At 41.4% G+C, this 15,849-nt stretch overlaps 1 protein-coding gene across 2 annotated transcripts in view; it reads left to right on the top strand.

Annotated features, from left to right (window-relative positions):
• The window catches only part of SFMBT1 (Scm like with four mbt domains 1), a 118,801-nt gene that overhangs the window by 22,133 nt on the left and 80,819 nt on the right, over window positions 1–15,849 (top strand). For both annotated transcript variants that reach the window (XM_032120761.1, XM_032120762.1), the window contains 2 exons: window positions 5,748–5,798; window positions 14,583–14,677. The gene's annotated coding sequence lies outside the window, so the exon portion shown is untranslated. The remainder of the gene's footprint in view (window positions 1–5,747; window positions 5,799–14,582; window positions 14,678–15,849) is intronic.

Raw genomic sequence — 15,849 nt, 5'->3', positions numbered from 1 at the left:
TAAGAATGCAGCTGCTTTTGAAGGCTAAACCAGACTTTTGACTTGTCAGGCAGAAGTTTTGGTTCACACTTAGTCTAAGATTCCTCTTCATGAAGTCTTTGTATCAGCATCATCTTTCTTGAAGGCCTTGTCTTTCACCAGCTGTCTGTGGAGAGCAGGACTGCAGGATTCTGCAGCAGAAATGAGTTACCTGCCTGTCATGGGGTGTTTCTAGTGGGCACTTCTGCACTGTGGACTTTGGTGGTCCTCCAGCTCTCCCATCTCACAATACTTTTGCCTACCTGACTACTGCATGAGAGATCCTCAAACCAGAAATTCAATCCTCTACCACGATGTAGCCCAGCTTCAATTTTAAGCAGTTTATTGACCAGCATTTATTTGAAGTGAAAGGTATCCTTAATGGGGCAGTTCTGGCGCTCATACAAAGTTGTCCTGTTGTTGCTACTCATAAAAGATCCCAGAGGGAGGTAATTTTGGCAATCACAGAAGGAGACTTGTCCCATTACAGCCTCTGAGGTAACGTGTGCTCACAAAGAGCACTCAGACCAAGTTCCCTGCAGTGTGTGTGTTCTGCCTGGCACTTTCAGCCAGCCAAGGAGTGTGTTTATCTGGTGATAATCAGATCAATGTGGTGTGTTATTACATTTCAGTGCATTATTGCAGTTATTAAATAGTTTTCCCAAGGATTGTAGAATAGCTATTTTTCAGTAATATGTTCCATGATACCACCTTGAAAAAGAGTTCATGAGGATTTTTAAAAGGTCTGTTAGCAGCATTCCAATTTAGGTAAGTATTGTGGTTGAACTCAAATTGTGAATAAAATTATGACATAGATTAAGAAAGATGAATGGAGTGTTGAAAGAAGATTCCAAAATCTGTTTTGGCTAATGCTCATAGCATTAATTTTCTAGAACTGCTTTCTCACACACTACTGACTGAAACTGCTTCATCCATTCAAATGTATACAGTGCCACAGAAAAGTTTCTTCTACATTTGTATCTTTATTAACTTGAAATTGAAGGGGAAGTGACCATATAGGATGGCTTCTCAGATACATACATTCTAACATTTAAAAAAATTTAACTCTGCCCTGTGAGTCACACAGCACGTGTTTAAGATGGTTGAAGATTTTGTCCTCCAGATTAGAATAAATTACATTAGCCACATGGAAATTTTAATGTTTTCTTGAATTTTCATGGTGAGGTCTAAGTGTGTCTTTGCAATATTTCATACTTAAAGATTTCTTTTGAGTGAAAATTCTGAACTTAATCACTTGCATTAAACCTGTAAGTAATCATAATTTGCAGTTTTATTGTCAGGAGTATTTCCTTTTAGCCCTTATGATCGTGTTCTTTAGGGATTTACTTAATTTTGTATATTCTGACTAAATCTGCTGAAACAATTACTAGGGAACTGATTTCTGGCAGTTGGACAATATATAGCACTGTACCTTGCTGAGAAGCAAGAATTATCCTTTCTTTGTTTTCCAAGATTAAGAGCATCACCAGATTCACTCACTAACATTACTGCTGCCTCCCCTATAAATGTATTTTGTGAATTTGTCCTCCAGCTTTTAATGGAGGACAGTGCAAGCAATCTGGAAAATTTGGCAACATTACTTATTGTAAAAAGCCTATTTACATATATTAAGATGCCTTGCTAAAGTTTAAAACAACTAGACCTCCCTGAACAAGCCCAGCAGCATGACCTCTCAGGTACCCACACAGCACTCAACTTGTCTTTGCTGCCTGGGGAGGTTAATTTATTGCAGCTGAAGTCAGCTAATCAATCACTGCAAGGAAACACGTCCACATGTTAACTGCAAAGCACCGAGCTTATTGGACAGGGACATTTACCATCACTGTAGAGAATAATAAGATATCAAGTCAGGAAAAGACCCATTTCACTCAATAATCTGTGTCTGGCCTGCAGCAAATGCTGTGAACAACATCAATACGAGGGCAAGCATACAGGGATACTACCCAAATACCCTCCAGTCTGCAGTCGTCTGCAGCATAATTCCTGACCCAGTGATTGTGCCTGTTTCAAAGAACCTTTCTCCCCATTAAGTCTGCCAGTAAGTTGTGTATCCCTGTACATTTGCATTTACAGCCTCCTGTGGCAAGGCGACCCAGTGGTGGCAAGGATCTTCTTCCAGTTTATCCTGCTTGCCTGCCTGATGCATCAGTTCCAGGAGAGGGTTTACAATGGTGGGAAGGTGTAGAGCAACTCTTGTGGAACACCTTGGGCTGGTTTCAGGGGGCATAAAGGGGATATCCAAACAGCAAGCTTTGCAAGCAGGAGACAACTCAACGTTCGAGTGAGCAAACAATAGCTGGGAAGCAAAAACTAAGGTTTTGGATGAGTATCTAGTCTCACAATTTTCCCTCTGCTGTGTGGTTTGCAGCTTAGTCTGCTGTAAAAAAATGTAGGTGGCAGTTATGGTCCTGTTTGAAACAACTACGGACCTCCTTTGAGACAATGATGTGACTGTTTGGGTAGGACTGGACAGAGTACGATACAATTCAGAGCAATTTTAAAATCCGGAGTGTGCTTCCATTGGTTATTCTGTGGGAATGACCCACGGCTGTATGCAAAGTCCTTTTCAGACACTTGTAGTTTCTCCTGCAGCTGTCAATCTCCAAGGCAAGTCCTACCTGCACTGCTCTTGCATGTTGATCCCTGTTATAATTTATCAGTGTTACATCTGCTCCATTCTGTACTCTGATTAAATTAGAAATCCCATTAAGCACAGTTGGCTGTGAGCAAAGGAAATGTCTGATCTTATTTTCAATATAAGGCATGCCCTCTGCACTCCTGCATGTCAGAGAATTTCCAAGGACTGATAAGGCTGAAGTTTTGATAGGATTCCTGCATTTCTCCAAGGACTTGTTGAAATGTGGCAGCTTAGTAGTTGAATACTGATGGTTAGTGGCACAGTGCAATGTATTGTGTATAAGGACTTCCTGAAGAGCTGCCCACATCCTCAAGGGTGATCTTTCATGGCATCAGTGATGCCACAGCAGCAGGACCTGGGCAAAGACACCCCTTCAATCCATTAAAACAATCACACAGATGGAAGCTGTGTCCCATCTCATGATAAATAACAAACCTAGTTTGGTATTCCTTGGAGAAGTACTGACAAAACTTGAATTTAAGGTGCTTTGTGTTTTTTCCCTTTTTGTTGGAAAAGCAGGATATCAGTAGAGCATTTGTGTCAAGGGCCACATGCTGAAGTATTCTCTTTGACATTTCTAACAGGCCCCACCAAACTTGGGCACAGTGTTCAAGGGATTCCTGACACGTCACCCCTACCTGTGTTTCTGGTCCTGTTGCTGTAGGGATTACAAGTCCTTATTCATCATAGTGTTACTTTGAGTGCAACATGAGCTGTTGTTTCAGCAGCCTGGTCAGTGAAAGGTGTCCCTGCTGTGACATGGCATCAGAACTGGTGATCTTAAAAGGTCCCTTCCACCCAGACCATTCTGGGATTCATGTTGAGAATATTTGGCAATCATCAAAATTTCATCTTGCTTGCTACTGTGTTAATATTTGGTATTTTCCTTTAAAAGGCAGCCTGTCTTCTGCAATCTTCCCCTGAAATCAGGTTGCTTAACAGCTTAAAGTCTTTAAAACAGTGTGTGCCCATTTTCTTCTCTTGGATCATTCTATGGCCTTCTCCTAAGGGCAGTAATAAAACAAACTAAAATACAAGATTTGTTTTAAATATTCACTCCTTAACTGTACATCCTACGGGCTGGGCTCAGCTAATCTCTGGATTTCAGTGTAAAATATTATGGCATTTATCTGTAAAACTCATTTGTACCACACAACGCTCTCACTTGAGAAAATCCCCAAACCACCCCCTTTTTATACCCGGTACGTTCGTTTTCTGCTATCGGAGAAAAAAAAAGCTTGAGACCACTAAGCAGCTGCAACCTTTTCTGTAGACCTTGTTTATCTGATATTAACTGAACTGTGTATCGCAGTTCATAGAAACAGAAAGAAATCCCTGTTCCAAAGCAGGTGTCTGGTGCTGCTTGTAAATGTCAGTCAGCCCTCCACATCAGAAATTAATTGTGCCCCCACCACGAGAAAGCGAGCAGGTCAAAGCACTTCTGATGCTGTGCTCTGGCAGGTTATTTAGGTTTTCACCTCAGGAAAATCCCAGCTTCAAATGCCGTGTGACCTACCTTAGCTGGTCACTCAGGAGCATGTATGCAACAGACACAAAAAGTTAATAAAAATACATCAGGCACCCCCCCGCTGACAGCTGTTTAATTACCCATCATTTGCTGCTCACACAGAGGAGTAGCGTGTTGTCCTCTTGGGTGCTTCAATTAGTACCATCCAATTTGGCTATGTCAAGGTTTATTTTGTGGTCAGTCCTTTAAGAATAGAAAAATCAAATATAATAAAAATACAACCTGTAACGTTGTAACTGTCAGGGTAGCAACTATTGCTTTACTGAAATCAGAGCTTCCAGCCTGGTTTATAATTTCTTTTGTTGTTTCAAACTATTTTGATGATAAGAAGGAAGTTTTTAAAAAAGAAAAATCAGATTGTGTTGTTCTTCAACAGAGTGTGGTGCCCAGGACTTTGGGCCATTCTGTCACGACAGACCTGCAGGGAATCCCAGTCCTGCTCAAAGGATTAATCCCTCTCCTTTCTGCCACAGCACAGCTCACCAATTTTTGTAGTCCCTCAGTCAGCACCAAAGGTTAGTGAGCACTGAGATCATTACAGAAATAGTGTTTGCAGCTGATTTAAGATGGGAGGGCATCAGCTGTGCTGCCTTCTCCTCCCTTAATTTAAGGTTCCATTCTGGCCAGTGGAGTTTAAATAACCAGAACCATTTTGTGTGTGAAAAAAATGTTCAGAAAGAATGAATGAAAGTAAAGGGACTCCTTAAAAAATCTCGTTGGAGGATGTAGCAGATTCTCAGGCTGCTTCTGCCATTACATTTTTTGGTTTTCCTTGCTCAGCATGATAACTGCAATAGCTCCTGGATTTATATACTGGAGGAGGATTAACACATGCACATCACTGTCTTTCTGCAGGTGCAATTTATGTTTATCTTCTTCCTGCTGCTGGTCTCATCTATTGATTTCCAGCTGCTGCCTTTTTACCTAAGCCTTGCTGCAGAGGGAGATTTAGTCAAACAAAAGGTCCACACCTGATCCTTGGAAATGGCTCAAGGTGCTTTAAATCTCTTTCAGCCACTGAACTGTGGATCTGTGCTGGAGCCATGATCATCTCTTTACTCATTCTACCTGGCCAGCCTTGTTTTCATGTCATGGACACTGAGTTAGACTGGCAGCCCTGGGCAAGCTGGACACCTTATCTCTGGGGATGGATCTGTTCCCAGCTGCCTGTTTAGAGTAAATTTTGCTGGGAAGAAACTGGGTGGAAAGTGGTGTTTTGGGTTTTTCCAGGACATGTTTGTATGCCGCTGCAATGCCTTCTAACCACTATGAGCTCCAGATTTTTTCTGATTTCGTTGAGTAGTTGATGCTTCATTTCTGTGGCATCAAATTATAGGTAGATGTTGTGTTCTGTCAGCCAGTCCAGGTCACCAACAGCTTTAGTTGTCTTCACTGTCTTTTATCTTGCCATGTTTCCAGCCAAGTCCCTGTGAATAATTTTGGCTTTTTTTTTTTGGTCTCAAGAACAGTAAGCTCAGGCTTTGCACCTACACACAAGGGCTTTGCTGTCAGTGACTAGTTCTTCTGGGTTTTTCTTTCCAGAGGCTCTGTGACAAGTTTCAGTGCCCTCCTGAGCTTCTTGAGAAGGTTCAGGTTGGTATTCCTTTCTGCCAGCTGCATCCCCATTCCCAAGCTTGATGAAGGACTGATCCCAACTGAGGCTCAAAGTCTGAAGGAGAAGCTTTGAGCTGAGCTGCCTCCAGCACACAGAATGTGTCCTTTGGGAAATAACCATGCCTGGCATCACCCCTGCTCTGTGCTTGTTGCTGCTGTGCATGAGCAGTGACCTCTCATGTCCTGTTGAGCCAGGTCAGAAAGGCACAGCCACAGACAGTGCTGTGTGCACTGCTGGTTCTGTGCTTTTGTGCTGCTTGGTTTTATTCAAGATCCCTTAACAAGGCATTCTTTCGCTGCTTATTCCCTCATCTAGTTTTAATTCTGTTTGGTGAGTCTTCGGGACCCAGCACTTATCTGCATGTACAGCAGTAATTAAGTGGGGATCATGAAGTAAATTTATTTGTATAATCTAGAGAAACAATATTCAGAAGCATTTTTATACCCTGGTTTTTCATTAAGGATATGGGCTTGTCAAAGCAAAGTGTTTCTGGGAAGATTTTTAAGAATAATTTTGTGGATCCAATTCTGATTAAACCTAGAGAGCTGGGTCAACCTCCTGAATAACCCTCTGCTGGTATTTAAGGTGAAAGTCTTGGTTTCAATTTCCTCTTTAAGATCAGCAGACCAGGAACTTGAATTCAGAGCAAATTCTAAAATACAAATCCTTATCTTGCCTTATTTCATACTCTCACAAACCAAGCCTCATCTTTTCCACAGCTTTTAAAGAAAAACTTTGCTTGACCTAAAAATCAGCCATACAGAGCTCCAAGAACCAGGCTGAAAACTTAATTGCACCTTCTACAATCCAATGTAGCATTATTGATTAGAACAATTATTTAAAAAGTAGATTTTTTTTTACGTACTTCCAAGCTTTATTGCCCAGATAGTGAGACTGCCTTTCAAAAATCCCTAACCTTGAACTCCACTCATCAGTATAAATTCGTTACCAAGTTAATCTTGCTCTGTAGCAAATAAGAAAGGTATATCCAGTATTATGTTCCTAGAAGCATTTCCAATCTCACTTTGGCAAAACACTGGGGTTGTCAGGGCTTGAAATTGTGTTTGAATCTTGTTGCAGCAGAGATGGGAAGAACACAATCTATAATACTTTTCATTTTCTTTATCTACTAAAGTGCCAGCACTGTTCTATACCTGAGGTTATTACTGACATCTCTATACTAAAGCAGTAGAGTATGTATCACCTTAGAGAGGTAATTAGTGACCTACCCTTGTTTTTCATCTTTCATAATAGAGACAAATTCTAACTTTCTTTTCTACCTCTTTTCTCAAATTCAACCTGGCAGGCAAAGATTCACGACAGGAAATATCACCAAGTGCTTTCCCTGAGGATTCCTTTGCCTTGGCTGCTGGTTTACAATCTCTTTTTCCTACTTTAAGGTCTGATTGAAAAAAGCCATTTATTGGTAGTTTGTTAAATTTAGGAAGTAGAAAAATGCAAGGTGCAGGGGGGAAAGCACTATCCAAAGCAAGCCATTAAATTTCAGTGATTTCAAAAGTCAGAGCATCTTTTTGAGGTATTTGCTGTGTTGTGGTTGTTGCAGAGGAGAAAAGTGCTTTAGTTAGGCCAGCTGTGAGGTTTAGTGGGGCTGAGCAGTGTATTAGCATCCCTGCTCAGCACCACAATGGTAACTTCAGAGCTCAGTCACAGATCATGTGTAAATGGTACCTTGTTAAAGTGGTACCTTCACATCTACAGGTGTTGCCACCTCTCAGGGCCTGGTGTGTTACCTTAAAGTTTACAACAGCCAGTTCAACTAACTGCATAAAAATTAGTACAAGGATGTTAGCACAGCTGCCAACTGTGAGTTTGCAACTCTGAGAAACAGACATGGTTACCCTCTGGATCCCAGTTACTCTTCTTCCTTCCCACTAAATAACTACAGAGACAAAAATTTTCATCTGAGCTCTTTAATCAAGGAGGTCGCAAAACAGCTACAATGACATATTCTTGACTGTGAAGGCAAACAAACACATCTGCTTTCCAGAAATCCATCTGTTTGGTGACTGTGACAGAGCCACCAAGACAGACAGCAATCATTTCCCACAGCCTTCATCCACAAGAAATACAGCATCTCTCAAAGGACCTTTCTGAAGCAAGCGCAGGCCAGGGAACTCTGTAGCATGAGGCAAAATTGCCACTTTCTAGAACAGTCATGAATATTGAATCAAGCTCTAAAATGATGATGTGGAAGTTGCCCCGCCTTGCTAAGTAAAATGAACTTCCCCTCTGTATTGAGTCTCTTTGGGTGAAATAGATTTGTTGAAGTGGTTTGGTTTTGTTAGTATTGAGGAGTCAGCACAGGTCAGTGGGCAAACTGAATTGTCATCTGTCTGCCTGAAACAGAATTGTTCACTCTGTGCTCACCCTGGTGGGCCTGGGGAGCCAGAACCACATTCTTAGCCCAGCCCATCCTCTCTAATGCACAGGCAAAGGGGCTTTCTGGGTGCTGGTATAAACCATGCCCTCAGCAAATGCCTCCTTGGGAACAGCCACTGCTCCTTGGCTTGTCCAATCCTTGTAGAACCACTTTGCACAGTTAAAGGAATTTTTTTTTCACTTTTATGTTCTCTAACAGACATGGAAAGTGATTTCTGAGATTAATGCAGTATAAAATTTTAACTTGCTTTGTATAACTTCCTTCTTTTTAGACAGGAAGGATTTTTTCCTCATCTATATTATGACATGCTTTGGCAAAAGCAATCTTACTCTTTTTATCAGTGGCAGCTTGGGATGGGCATAATATTTACAAATGATGCCATGAACAAGTTATGCAAATCACCCAAATGAGAAGCAGTAAGCTTTTATATCCTGCCAAACAATCGTGTATTGTAGAAATGCCACGTTTTACAGTCAATTTGAGAAATGTGTTAGAGACTTTAAAACATTAGTGCCCTATTTTTCATATTGCTCAACATATATAACAGGATTTGTTAGTACCATGAGTCCAAAAATATAAACCTTTGGAATATGACAGAAAAAATAACCGTAATAGATTTTAAAAACCTAAGTGACTTCGAAAAGCCTCTTGGAAGTTCATAATACTGTCAATTTTTTAAAGATCTTGTCTAAAATTGAAAACCTGTATGACTGCAGAGAGGCAATCTGTGCCTTTCTAACTAGTATAAAAATACCGTTTCTTAGTGCATGTAAATGAGCCATTATAAAATAAATCAGCAAAAAAGTAATGGATTCTCTTAATGCATTAAGCTCTCCAAAAGGCTCATCTACACTGCAGAATTCACAAGTGTCTGAACTGAGCCAAGGATCAGTGACTGCATGGCCACATTAACTGAGTTTTGACATTGTTCCACAATCCCTTTGGCAGTGTCCTGGAAAGCTTCTTTTTTAGGAGGTTCTGGCTACTCAAAGTAGGGTTCCTGGAAGGCCACATATCCCAGGGACATTTGCAAGACCCCCTTTCCTTAATTCCAGTGTGGACTACTAGTGAGAAACGAGCAGAGCCAATTCAGCCTGTCAGCTTCTATGCCATAACTAGCTCATTTTTAAGCGATTTATCTAAATTTGAAGAAATTATTGAATTATTTCTAAGCTTTAATTTTTTCATCTTAAAAGGGGCATGTGGATTTTTGGATTGAAATATAGCACAAGTTTTCCCTTGGAAAGGAAATTGCCACTCATTGTAGTAACCACACAACTCTCCTCCCCAAGTTGAAACAAAGAAACAAGGAACATCTTGGGGGGAAATAAGGAACAAATAAAATAATAGTGAATTTGTGAGAACTACAAAATTATAACCTTTTTAAATGTGCTGTTGAGAGGTTTTTTCCAAGCAAAGATGTTTTCATGCCCTATTACATCTGAAATTCTTATAAACAGCTTTCCACACTTCCCTGTAAAGACCTAGGAGAAAGGGCTTATTTTTTCAAAGCTCTTCTAAGTCTCCATCTCCCCTGCCAGACTTTATTTAAAAGGTTACAGAGCACCAATGCCTCTTTCCTGGTGTTTTACTGTCTGTGTGCTAAGCCAAATGCCCTTGGTTTGCACAAGGCTGGTGGTGTGTGGCTTTTTTCCAGCAGTGAACTATTTACTGCTGGACAAGGGCAAGTTGGGGATTTCCTAACCTTGGTTTTCTGCTAACTCTTTTTGTTAAGGCACAAGACAATTTTGTTTTGATTGAAGCTGTGACAGAAGCACCTGGGCTGGATGAAGCCAGGCCAGGGCCTGCCAGGGGGGACATTTCAGAGGTAAAAATAAATGCACAGGATGAAGTGGGAGGGAAGAGGGGACAGGGACAGGGGTAACTGAGTCCTGTGGGGTGCTTTGTTAGTACAAACCTTTGTGTAGTACAATTAAATATTGTACATCCTTGTACCCTGAGGGACCACAGGGCCTCTTGAGCTGAGTCTTCAGCACTTTTCCGCATTTATAAAATATTGCTCCACGAGGGTGTTGAGTGTTCCCAATCCAGCTGGGACCCCTGCCCACCCTCTTGCCACACGTTTTGCCATCACTTGGTTTGTTAGGCCCAAGTGTTGGGGCTGAGTGAGAACATTACCCCTCTGTGAAGCACCCCACAAGTTTTTGGCATTGAGAAAGTAACTCTCATAGTTAGTTGTGCTGGCAGTGTAGTATTGTGAGCTATTTCACCAGTGCTGTGGCTTGTGCAGATATATATTGTGCGTGTTGCAGCAACAGGAGGGATGATGAATGGGTTATGTGTGCCCTGCTCCCTGCTTCTGTTGATAAGTGACTGATAAAGCTGACAAATAGCTGGATTAAGTAAACAGAGCCTACATAACTCATTCAAAGCGAATAACTGTTTACAAATTATCAATTGCTATCTGCACAGTTTTGAGTTAGGAATGATGGATCCCATTCCTGTGTGGAAATAATGGGCCAGTGATGTGTATCACGTATGTGAGCAGTAAAATTGGCCACCTGACAGTGCTCATCCTCGGGACAGGGACTTCTAAGATAGAAAAAAAAAGAAATGTTTGGACCAAGTAGAGCAATTTTTGACTCCAGCAAAGAACAGGAATCTGAATACAATAGAGGCTTCTGGATTTGGCTCCTAAATACAATCAGAATAATTTTTAGGCTTGTTTAGAAGCTATTGTAACTAGTTACTACTCAAGGACCAATTTCCATCTCATTCCCATGAGTAGTGTTTGCAGAAAATGTAGAATGTGTATCTTTTTATTAGAACAGGAAAAAATGCCTGCTAATATAACGCCACTTCATAATTCACTGTAGGATGGGAATGGGATTTCAGGGCTGCTGATGTTTTAATCTCATGTTTCCTTGTCCAGAGTAAAAAGCTGTGCGTGAACCATGTCAAGTTAAACAGATTTAGTTCCTCGGTGGCTGTGTCATATTTGTAGCACATATTAAAGGTGGGGAGTGTTTGTGTTCAACTCTCTATGATCAAGTGCTTGCTTTTAATTTAGTGAGCCATCCCTGCAACATCCTGATAACAAAACGTGGCTTCAGATTCCTGAGATAACATTGAGTGCCAATTGCACATCAGAGAGAAAATAACTTGGCTCGCAAGAGCCTGGATTGATCCACAAAGAAGGAGGTTACAAACGGGGCTGGAAGTGCTGACACATCCAAACTGCCCAGCACAGCTCCCGGCGAGAGGGAGCCCGCGGCTCCCCAGGTTCCAGCCGCACCGCTGGTGCTGGAGCAGAGCTTCCAGCGGGGAATCCAGGGGATGCGTCGGAGCTCCTGGGCCTGGCTGCGCTCCCTCTGGGGGTTTGGCACCCTCTGCTGTCCAGTTTTTGAACAAAAACCCCCAAAACACCCCAGAAGTCGGACCACACGGGAGACATAAAAGAGCAAACCAAGCTCTTAACTGAGTAATTTTGGTGATCAACCCCCAGCACTCTTTCTCGCTGCAGCAAGCAGTGAATGTTAACAAAAAATAGTATTTTTCCTGCTTCACAATAGTAATTGCATAATTGCATTGACTCTGCTTCTCGTAAATAAGGCGACCAAGCCTTGGCTCCTGAATCCACTGTAAGGCTTCCTGACCATTCAGGCTGGATGCAAACAAAGCACAAAGACTCTGGTGCTGGAGGGGTCTCAGATCTGCTGAGGGAGGCTTTTTCTACCTCAGCAAGGGCTCTGCACAATTATCATCGAGTTAAAACCCTACCACAGTGGAAACAAGTGGGTTTGTACCTAACATCTGGCATGACTGTTCTTGCTACACGAGCATCTTGTGCTGCAGCTGAGAGTGCTGAAAATTGCATAGGACACCTTATGCATGTTTTAGCTATTTAGTTAAATGTTTATTCACTCCAGGTTTTTTTGGAAGCAATTAACAAATGCTTTCCTTGACAGGGGGACAGAGAGCTTCACTCCTGCAACAGAAACATGGGACACCTGGCTCTGCAGTAAGGGGAATTTGAATCTAAAAGCTCTGGAAAACAGGACGTCTGTTTCTATTGTGTGATTACCTCCACTGAAAACCTCCTATATTTGACTGACAAGGTAAAAAAATATTCTGTATAGTAGGCATGGGAGCCTGTAAGGAAACAGCCATTGTTTGTCCCTTATGTGTTTCACATTTTGGATCTGCACTTGCACACTGTATTCAAGCTAAAAAATAGAAATTCATCACCCAGATCTGCAAAGCACACGGTGCCAGTCTTCCCTTAATAGGACACCAGGAATCCAAAGCTGTGCTTCCCAGTAGAGGCCTGTCAATGGCTTTGATTGTCAAATGGTTTCAGTTACGTCTTTATGAGTTTTCAGTTATCTGTGGCTTCAAGTACAAAATCCATGGCAAAAGTAGGACAAAGCACCGTTCTTCTGAGGGCACAGATCCTGACAGGCATTGCTTCATTCCTTCCTAGGTTAGCTGGAGTTCTGAGCCACACTCCTCCTGCTAATCTGGACTCCAGAAGACCCCCACAGTCCAGGGCAACAGGCACAAGTGCCTGTGTAGGGCACGTGCCATGGTTTTTTCCAGGATGGGCAGTGCCTCATCCCTTGCCCTGTGTGCCCTGGAGCTGGGGGGTCTTGGGGTACAAGTTCAACCAGAGGCTGTTCCGCAGCAGCTGCCTGTGCCTGCTAATGTCCACTGCATCTCTAGGGGAAAATAATTTGAGGAATGCAGCTATAGGGTAAATTGCCATTTGTTTCTCTTACGTTTCACTTCACTCCAGCAGTCTCGATGCTGTTTCCTTAACAAAGGATTAAATCTTTAACTGGATTTACTAATCAACTCCTTTTCTTTCCATACCCACTCTGCTTCTCCTCACATCTTCTCAGACCTGGGAGGATAACTAAAGGCTCAGAATGCTCATACTCATTTCTATTATAAGAAGAAGAAAATACACTGATTCTAAGAAATTCCACTTTTGGAAATAGCTTTGGGGGTTTTTTTGCTGCAAGAGCCATGGTGTTCTAAATAGACTGCAGCTCTTCACATTCAGTCTCAATAGAAAATAAAATGGAGGAAGTGCAGAAGGCAGCACTGGCACAATTTGCATAGAGTCTTTGAAAACAAGCCTCGGATAGTGGCAACTGAAAACCAGCTTTATATTAGGCTCTTGCTGCAGCAGTGCTCAAGTCAAAGAAAGAAAACCTGACCCTGTGACAAAATAATCCTCACTCTGGTGGATATCTGAAACAAACAAAAAAAGATAAGACATTGTTATTTTAAACAGGACACAGAATTAGATAGAAACTTGAGTGGTGGGAAAACACTAAATAAAACCCAGAATCCTTATTTGAGATCTCCAGTGACTGGAAGCCATGGTACCTAGTGCTGCCTGTGCATAGGGCAGGCTGCTGCTGAGCTATGTATTCAACCACAGATTGGTTTCCCCAAGCATCAGCCAAGACATTGTTTTTATTGATTTATTTTGCTATCTTCCCACTGCAGTGATAGGATGACAAAAGAACCACCTGTGGGTATCCTAATATATCTAATGCCAGCAGATTTTCAGGTTGAACAAAAACAATAAATCATTCCAGCCACAAAGGGGAAACGGTGAGGTAAGTTAATTTGGGAAACTAAAGAGCATGATTTAGGAATATTGGGTTTGTTAGAATGGATCAGACCAGTCCTCCTGGTTTACTATCTTCTCCTCTGAGGTAGTTCCTAACAGATGGCATAAAAGAACACAAAATAAACCCCAAAATAGTCAAGTGTTCAGTGGCACTTCCAGGGACTGGTCTGCTTTCTGACAGTGCAGCAGTAAATTGTGTTACACCAGTGAGAAAGAGGTCTGACTCTCATGGCATTATGCACATTACAAGTGCTCCAAAAATGAGGTAGAATTTCCTGAGGAACCCAGGTACAACACAGGTGCTCGTGGCTGTGCTGATCCCTGCACCTCTTGAGGGACACAGCCTGTATCTTCCCTAGGGCAGCACAGTTAGGTTTGTTGTACAACTTCCTCTTAAATTAAGGGAGAAAATGAATAAACATGTAAACCTGTTCAGCTGTTTAATATATGCACAAATCAAGGCTAAAACAGTAGTTAGTCAAAGATGGTGTAGAGTCTAGCACACCAGAAAACAAAGTTCTCTTTCTCCTCTCTTCTTCCAGTGGGGTTTCCTGTCTCCTCACTTCCATGAACAGGCTGAACCTGTCTTGTGGGATGCTCCTAAAAATGCACATTAAGCCTTCATGGCAACACGAGGCTCCTTGGATCCAATCTATTTCAAAACAGTAATTTTACACTCTCTTGAGTTTTCTGCTAGTAAAAGCTTCCAGAGTAACACATCTCTGATTCTACACTACTCTGCTTTCCCCAAAGCAGGTCCAGCATGGGCAGGAGTGACTGCAGTTCCCTACCAGTGCTGCTCTGCTGATAAATCTTAGCCCTGACCCATTCTTGGCAATGCATCTGGAAAGGTTAGTTTTTGCTTTATAAGAATTTCAACGCCTGGTTTCTGCATCATATCTGTCCAAATTTTGATTCTCACCTAAGAAATCTAGGCAATTTTATGTATCCTGATCTTAGATTTTTGATAATTATACTACAAGATGGTATATGTATGAGCACTGCTATGTATGTAGGTCAAGAAAGCAGTTTTGAATGATCTGGCAAATTGTCTAATATATTTACAACCTATTTACAATTGTCTAATTTTCTTTAGATTGTTTAAAGGAGCGTGAATAAAGGCAGTGTATCTGCCCTTAAAACCCCAGATATCAGTAGTGGATGCCTTTGTAAGGTCAAGGCAGTAATACACACATGCCAAATTCAGACCTGTACCCTTCTCAGACACAGGAAAAAAAATCAAATTGAAGTGAAGATATAAGAGCTCCAGAGATATTTCAAAGGAAGCCAATAAAGAGAAAAAGCTGGAAACTGACACTCACCAATAACAGGATTCTTAAAGCCTCAAATTCGATAAACCCACAAACCAAAAGAAATTAAGCAGGCTGTGTCACTTCAGGACATCATGCTATGGGATTTTAACAAGATTCATGGGTACTAAAAAGTAATGGCATAAATTGGGTATTTAAAGTCAGTATTGATTTGTTGCCAGATTCTGCATATCAACAATTGCACTTGAGTGTCCATTTACTTTGCTCAGAAATAAATATTCCTGCCCAGCTGCATGTGCTAGTTGGAAGAGAATCAGTTTTCACCACTGGCAAAGGGACAGGTTGTTATCTCAAGCCACATGGTTCATTGATTTATCCGTGGCGGAGTAAATACAAAAATTTATAGGAATGCTGTCAAAATCATTTATTTAAAAGCTTTTTTTTTGGAAGAAGAATGATAGCACATTCCCAGGTAAGAATGCAAGAGGCTTTCTGAGTATTTAGACTTATTAACTGGTTGAGGTAAATTATCTCCATTTGATGTTTCTGGCTGGCAGAGTTAATTTATTTGTACAAAAGTATTTAATGATGCAGGGAGATTGTTATTGGTGGTTTAATTATTGTTTTGATCAGAGCTTCTGTATGGGTGGTAGTACTCCTAATAAGATAATCATACTTTTTCATCTGTTAATGAGTCTTTGGAGTATTCCCAATGCAGTTTTAAGTCTTAGTTGTTTTCCCGCTCTTGGTTT

This window comes from Corvus moneduloides, chromosome 11, assembly GCF_009650955.1.
Source record: "Corvus moneduloides isolate bCorMon1 chromosome 11, bCorMon1.pri, whole genome shotgun sequence".
Classification (NCBI taxonomy): domain Eukaryota; kingdom Metazoa; phylum Chordata; class Aves; order Passeriformes; family Corvidae; genus Corvus; species Corvus moneduloides.
Note: the sequence above shows the minus strand (reverse complement) of the source record. Positions and strands in the feature narration are given on the sequence as shown.